This window comes from Myotis yumanensis, unplaced genomic scaffold (genome assembly GCF_028538775.1).
Source record: "Myotis yumanensis isolate MYYU_CA2020_CCGP unplaced genomic scaffold, mMyoYum1.0.hap1 SCAF_3, whole genome shotgun sequence".
Taxonomy (NCBI): Eukaryota; Metazoa; Chordata; class Mammalia; order Chiroptera; family Vespertilionidae; genus Myotis; species Myotis yumanensis.
Window position 1 is genome coordinate 60403231 of NW_027223754.1, and position 6605 is coordinate 60409835.

A 6605-nucleotide genomic window follows, 5' to 3' on the forward strand; every position below is an offset into this window, starting at 1 on the left:
CCAACCCTGAAATAGAAGTAGGGGATTCTCAGATTTAAAATCCTGTAACACCGTTGTTCAAGCTGCTTGCTCTTCCCCTTACAAATACTTGTATATGTAGTGATCATGTTGCTAAAACATAACGTACAACTGACCCAACTATTAATATAGCTAAAATAGGGCCCAAGATCTATGTTCTGACATCAGACCGAACTATGCAGAGGATGGGAGAAGGATGACAAATAAACTTTTCTTCCTTCCAGCTAGTAGCAGGCTGAACCTCAATAGGGTTTCAAAATAGACATCATTAGCACATTAGAACAGTTCATCTGTCAGTGCTAAGGTATGTAAATGGTAATCTTATCCAAGTGGCTACTCTGACCATAGCTTCTTGACTTCAAAAATGTTCCAAGATGTCAGTTGCAGGAAATGATTCAAGTCTATAGTTTCTCCTATCTCAGAAAAAGGTCACCCACTTTCTTCTTAATAAGTGGCACATAACCTATGTCTGCATCAGATGCATGAGGAATGCTGTTACAGAACTTGCATTAGAACATGTTTCAGATTTCTAAAAAGTGGAAAGGCAAAGAAAAATGATATAGAAGGGTGCCCCCTGCAAGAAGGTCAAAGAGACAAAAACTTTCACTGGATTGAGAATGGACTAAATAACTTCATGATCATGGTTTATCATTTTATCGCTTCACACTAAGATATTGGTAAGCACAATTTGATACTATGCTTTAGGATAAAAATATTTCCACATTATCTTCAATAAAAAAGTCTTGTAATTTGACAGGGCAATTAGGTAAGAGACTTAAGGCATTATATCATAGGTCTTTAACACACAGTAACCCTGGTTTCAACATCAGCCACCTACTACAATGTCTGAAATTTTTTTGGAGCAGTTGAGTCTTGATGCAGGCAAGAAGACATTAGGAAAACTGCATGTTATCTGACCAGGGAAGTCTATCACGGTCCAAAAGTGGAAATACTGGGCATCTGAAGAGCAGCATGTAGTCTATATCAGACATCACTAGATAAAAATTCATTCCAGATTCAGTGCCTGAAAACCACAATCATTTACTTGCTCATACTTCTGCCATTTGTGCAGGTTGGGAAGAAATCTCTTGTTTCCATGTGGTGTCAGCTGGGGTTGCTCTAAAGATTATAGCCAGTAGAAGTTCAACTGAGTGCTAGAATATCCAAGATTGTGTTATACTCATGTCTGATGATTGGATAGCTGGAATATTCAGGGGTTCTTGGGATATCTCTCTGTCCATATAGTCTTTCCAGCAGGGTAACTGGAACTTTTTACATACTGCCTCAGAGCTCCATGAGCGTAAAAGCAGAAGTTCCAGGCCCCTTAAGGCTTAGGCCTGGCACTGGTACAGCGTCCCTTCTATTGCATTCCCACAGGGCAGAAAAACTCACTAAGCCAGCTCAGATTCAAAGGGAAGATAAATATAAAATATAAAATTCAATAGTCACTAAAACCTGATAGAAAATAGTTCAGAAAGGAGGCTTAAGAATGATCTAAAGATAATTATTTGCCCCCCTCTCCCTCAGTGTTTCAGACTTCTGGCCAAGCTTAAATCTGGCCATCTACAACCTCTTTAGCACTTATTTATGAGAACAACGAAGTATAGAACAACAGTAGCAAACTACAGCCCATGTCATTGTCTTTGTAAATAAAGTTCTGAGGCCTGGTAAAATGGCTCCTGTGAAGAAGGATCGTGAGAAGGAGGAGGGCCATTCTGCCATCAGTGAGGTGGTGACCAGAGAATACACCATCAACATTCACAAGCGCATCCATGGAGTGGGTTTTAAGAAGTGTGCCTCTCAGGCACTCAAAGAGATCCAGAAATTTTCCATGAAGGAGATGGCACTCCAGATGTGTACATTGACACCAGGCTCAACAAAGCTGTCTGGGCCAGAGGAATAAGGAATGTCCCACACTGTATCAGGGTGCAGTTGTCTAGAATACAGATTGAGGATGAAGATCCACCAAACAACTCTATACATTAGTTACCTACATACCTGTCACCACTTTCAAAAATCTACAGTTAACATGAATGAGAAGTGCTGATTGTCAAATAAACTGAAAGGAAAAAAAAGTTTTATTGGAACACATCCCTCCTCGGGCATTTATATGTTGTTTATGGCTGCTTTTGTGTTACAACACAGAGTTGAGAAGTTGCGACAAAGACCATAGTGGCCCACTAATCCAAAGATGTTTATTTTATGGCCTTATTAGTTTACTAGGGCTACCACAACAAAGTAGCACAAGCTGGGTGGCTTAAGAAACAGAAATTTATTTTCTCCACAGTTCTGGAGGCTAGAAGTCTGAGATCAATGTGTCATAGGATTGATTCCTTCTGGATGACTGTGAGGGCAGAATGTGTTGCAGTCTGTTCTCCTTGGCTTGTAGATGGCCATCTCCCTGTGTCTTCACTTTCCTGTGCATGCATGTGTCCAAATCTTGCCTTATAAGAAAATTTAATTAGGGACTACCCCAATGACTTCATTTTAACTTGATGTCCTCAGAACGTATTGGGGTTGGGGGAAAAGACAGTTTAAACCATAACAATGGCTTTCACGGAAACAGTTTGCTGACCCCTGGAAAAAAGAAGAAGGGGACAAATCTAGCTTTTAGAAACCTTGGACTCTAATTTCAAGTCTGTATCATACTAGCTGGGTTGCTTTCAATAAGTCACCAAAACTCTATTATTCTCTTTCTGCATTAGTAAATTACATTCAATAGTTCTTTGACTGTATGATTATATTGGGATACTATGTAAGAAAGTAGCATGAAAAATGAAAGGTGTTGCATGAGTTTTATTATTTACTATATATACTTTGACCAATTTATTATTTTTCCTCAAATCTTTATTGTTAAAAATATTATACATGTTCCCCCCTTTGTTCCCCATTGAACCCTTCTACCCTGCCCCTGCCTCTACCCCAGGCCTTCACCACACTATTGTCTATGTCCATGGGTTTTGTATATATACATACAAATATATATATTTGAATTAATTTATTCTAAAATAAATTTGAGGCCAAAAAAGAAGAAGGCCTTAAGAGGAAAGCCAGCAAAATGTTTAAAATACTGATTTCTTGAGGGATTAAAAATGGCAGCAGAGTAAGTGGATGCTGCATGGACATGCTCCCAGGAACAAAGTGGTATTACAACTAAAATACAGAAAAACTTCCTGAATAATCAATGGAAAACTCACAGGAGAGAATGCTGATACCTGAGGACTGAAAGTTGAGACCACATAGAGACTGATAGGAGGGGTGGAGGCGTGAAAGGGCTGGCTGCGTTCCCACAGATAGCAACTGAAGTTTCAGAGAGATATCTCAGCTGTAGGGGGTTGCCACTGAGAACTCTGGGATCTAACCCTCAAGCTGGGCCCCCCAGCAGAGAGCACCAAAACTGAGGAGGGTACCCACATAACATCTGGCTATGAAAAGCATCAGGGTGCTGTCTGCCAGGGAGTAACAGCTGAAAATTCAGGCACCCTCTTAAAGGGCCAACACAAAAAATTCCCTGTGGAGCCACCAACCTTGTGCTCTGGCAGAGGGAGGTGCACTGGAGCTGTGAGAGCAGAAGCCAGGAATGAGGATGCGGGGGAATGAGCTCAGAAGGCAGATACCTCAAGTTTCCTGGGTTGAGTCATTCCCTCACGCAGCAGAGGACATCTTTCCTACATACACATTTGCCTGGAAGACTGTCAACACACCTATTAGAAAACACCTTGCCCTTAGGCCACTTAAAAGATTAAAAATAACAATTAGCCTTCAGACAGAAGCAACTGCCCCACCCTGTTGGAAAAAAACTCTCACCACACCTGAGGACACTTGACTGTGGGGGTGGGGGGGAGCAATTCAAGTAGGAATCCTATCAGTCTGTAGGCAGAGGTAGTCTCCTGAGGCTTTGAGTCTATGCCTGATCTAATTAGTCAGAATCAGCCTTTAACACTGTCCTGCACTAGAGATTGAGAGGTGTAGACAATCTATCTAGTACATAGTCACAAACCCAAACAGAAAGCCAAAATAAGGAGACAAAGAAACAACCCCCAAATAAAAAATAAATTTGAATAATTTAAATATGGGGTTTTGTCTATTTGAACTTGAGCTTGGCCTTTATTTAGTTGGCAATAGAGTAGTGACTTCCTCCTGGTTGAAGAAGAAAGTGGCCCCTGTGCTCAAATTTCTACAATGTTTCAGAATCATGCTGCTCAGTATATACTGACCTGTAGTTTTCTTGATTTGTGAAGTCTTCTTCAGGAGCTTTTGATTCATAATTTCTTCTCCTCTGTACCCCTGGTCCTTACATACCTACCTGATTTAACCATTGACTTGCATCACTCTTTGGTAACTTTAGCTTAGGAACTTGAGGCTCTAGTTCAGTGGTTCTCAACCTTCTGGCCCTTTAAATACAGTTCCTCATGTTGTGACTCAACCATAAAATTATTTTCGTTGCTACTTTATAACTGTAATGCTGCTACTGTTATGAATCGTAATGTAAATATCTGATATGCAGGATGGTCTTAGGCGACCCCTGTGAAAGGGTCGTTCGACCGCCAAAGGGGTAGTGACCCACAGGTTGAGAACCGCTGCTCTAGTTTGATTGAGTTCCAGGACTTTATTTTAATTCCCTCTGTATGTTTGGCCACTGAATAGCACAGCAAGAGTCCCTGACTCCTGCCTCATACCTGAAAGAGTTTCTAAAACTAAACTTGTCCCAAGGCGTGACCCATCCTAGATCTCTTTAGTTTTACAGCCCTAATATCTGCCTGTATTTCTGTGTTCTACTTCCACACCTCAAATAAGAAGCCTGAAAACTATCATATTTTTTCCTCTGATATATACTTACATGTGTCATATTATTTCTATTTAAGATAGAAATTCCTAATTCTCCTATTTGTGTTTAGACCTCATAATGTTGATAGTTAAGAGAACAAGTGTTATGCCATAGATTTCATAAGATGAACATTATTGGTAGTTTGTCCACATATTTGTGGTTAATTTCCTTTTAGTTTGTGTTTTTTAATTAAAATTATTTTCAAAAAGTTCAGGAAAAAGGTATACATTGTTATAAAAGGGAGATAAATGATTCTAAATTAAATGCCAATCTCATTGCCCATGCAAGAAAAAGCTAAAACCAGTATTACAAGAAATGTTAAATGGACTTCTTTAAGAATAAAATAAAAAAATATGAATAAGAAAATTTAGGAAAGAAAAAAATTCTCTTTGACAAAGCAAACAGTACAAGCATGGATCCAACAATTATTAAGCTAGTACAAAGATTACAAGGCAAACTAAAAAGATCATATGTAATTACACTAATAAATTAAGGAATATACACAAATATGCATGTACAGAAGTAGTAAAAATTAATGACAAAAAAATGGAAGGGATGAGTAAAAATTGTAGGGATCTTAGAATGTTTTCAAACTTAAGCAAGCATCAACTTAAAATAGACTGCTTTAAATATATGAAGCCCATGGTAACCAAAAAACAGAATCCTGTAAGATATACAAAAAACAAAAAGAAATCCAAACATAACACTATAAAGTCAACATTCAAGAAAGCAAGAGAATAATAAAGGAACAGAGAAGAACCAAAACAACAACAAAAAAGTCAGAAAACAATTAATAAAATGACAATAACTACATACCTATCAATAATTACTTTAAATGCCAATGTACTAAATGCTCCAATAAAAAGACATAGAGTGGCTGAATGGATTACAAATCAAGATATACATATGCTGCCTACAAGAAACCCACGTCAGACAGAAAGACACATAGACAAAGTAAAGGGATGAAAAAGGATATTTTATGCAAATGGAAATCTTTAAAAGGCTGGAGTAGCAATACTTACATGAAATGAAATAGACTCTAAAACATAGGCTGTAATGAAAAAATGAAAGGAATTTCATAATGATAAGGGGTCAATCCAACAGGAGGACATAACTGTTATAAATACTTATGCACAAAAAGTAGGAGCACCTAAATATATAAAACAAATATTGATGGACATAAAGGGAAAGATCAATAGTAAGACAATAGTAACAGGGGACTTTAACACCATAGTGATATCAATTGGTAGATCATCCGGACAGAAAATCAACAAGGAAACAGTGCCCTTCAATGACACCTTAGATCAGATGGGTTAAATTGATATTTTCAAAGCATTTCACCCAAAAGTGGCAGAATATACATTTCTTTCAAATGCACTTGAAACATTTTCAAGGACAGATCACATGTTAGGCCACAATACAAGTCTCAGTAAGTTTAAGAAGATTGAAATCATATCAAACAAATTCTCTGACCACAATAGTATGAAACCAGAAATCAATTACAAGAAGGAAACTTAAAAACACACAAACACATGGAGGCTAAATAACATACTACTAAACAATGAATGGGTTCACAATGAGATCCAGGAATAAATCAATAATACTTTGAAACAAATGAAAATGAAAACACAATGACCCCAGACAGATGGGACACAGCCAAAGCAGTTCTAAGAGAAAAATTCATAGCAATATAGGCCTACCTCAAGAAACAAACAAACAAAAAAAGCTGATATAAACTATCAAACCTTATATCCAAAGG

General features: G+C 37.9%; 1 pseudogene; it reads left to right on the plus strand.

Moving 5' to 3' along the window:
• The first annotated feature begins 1690 nt into the window (after positions 1-1690).
• Positions 1691-2081, plus strand: LOC139006159 (large ribosomal subunit protein eL31-like; annotated as a pseudogene).
• The last annotated feature ends 4524 nt before the right edge of the window (positions 2082-6605 follow it).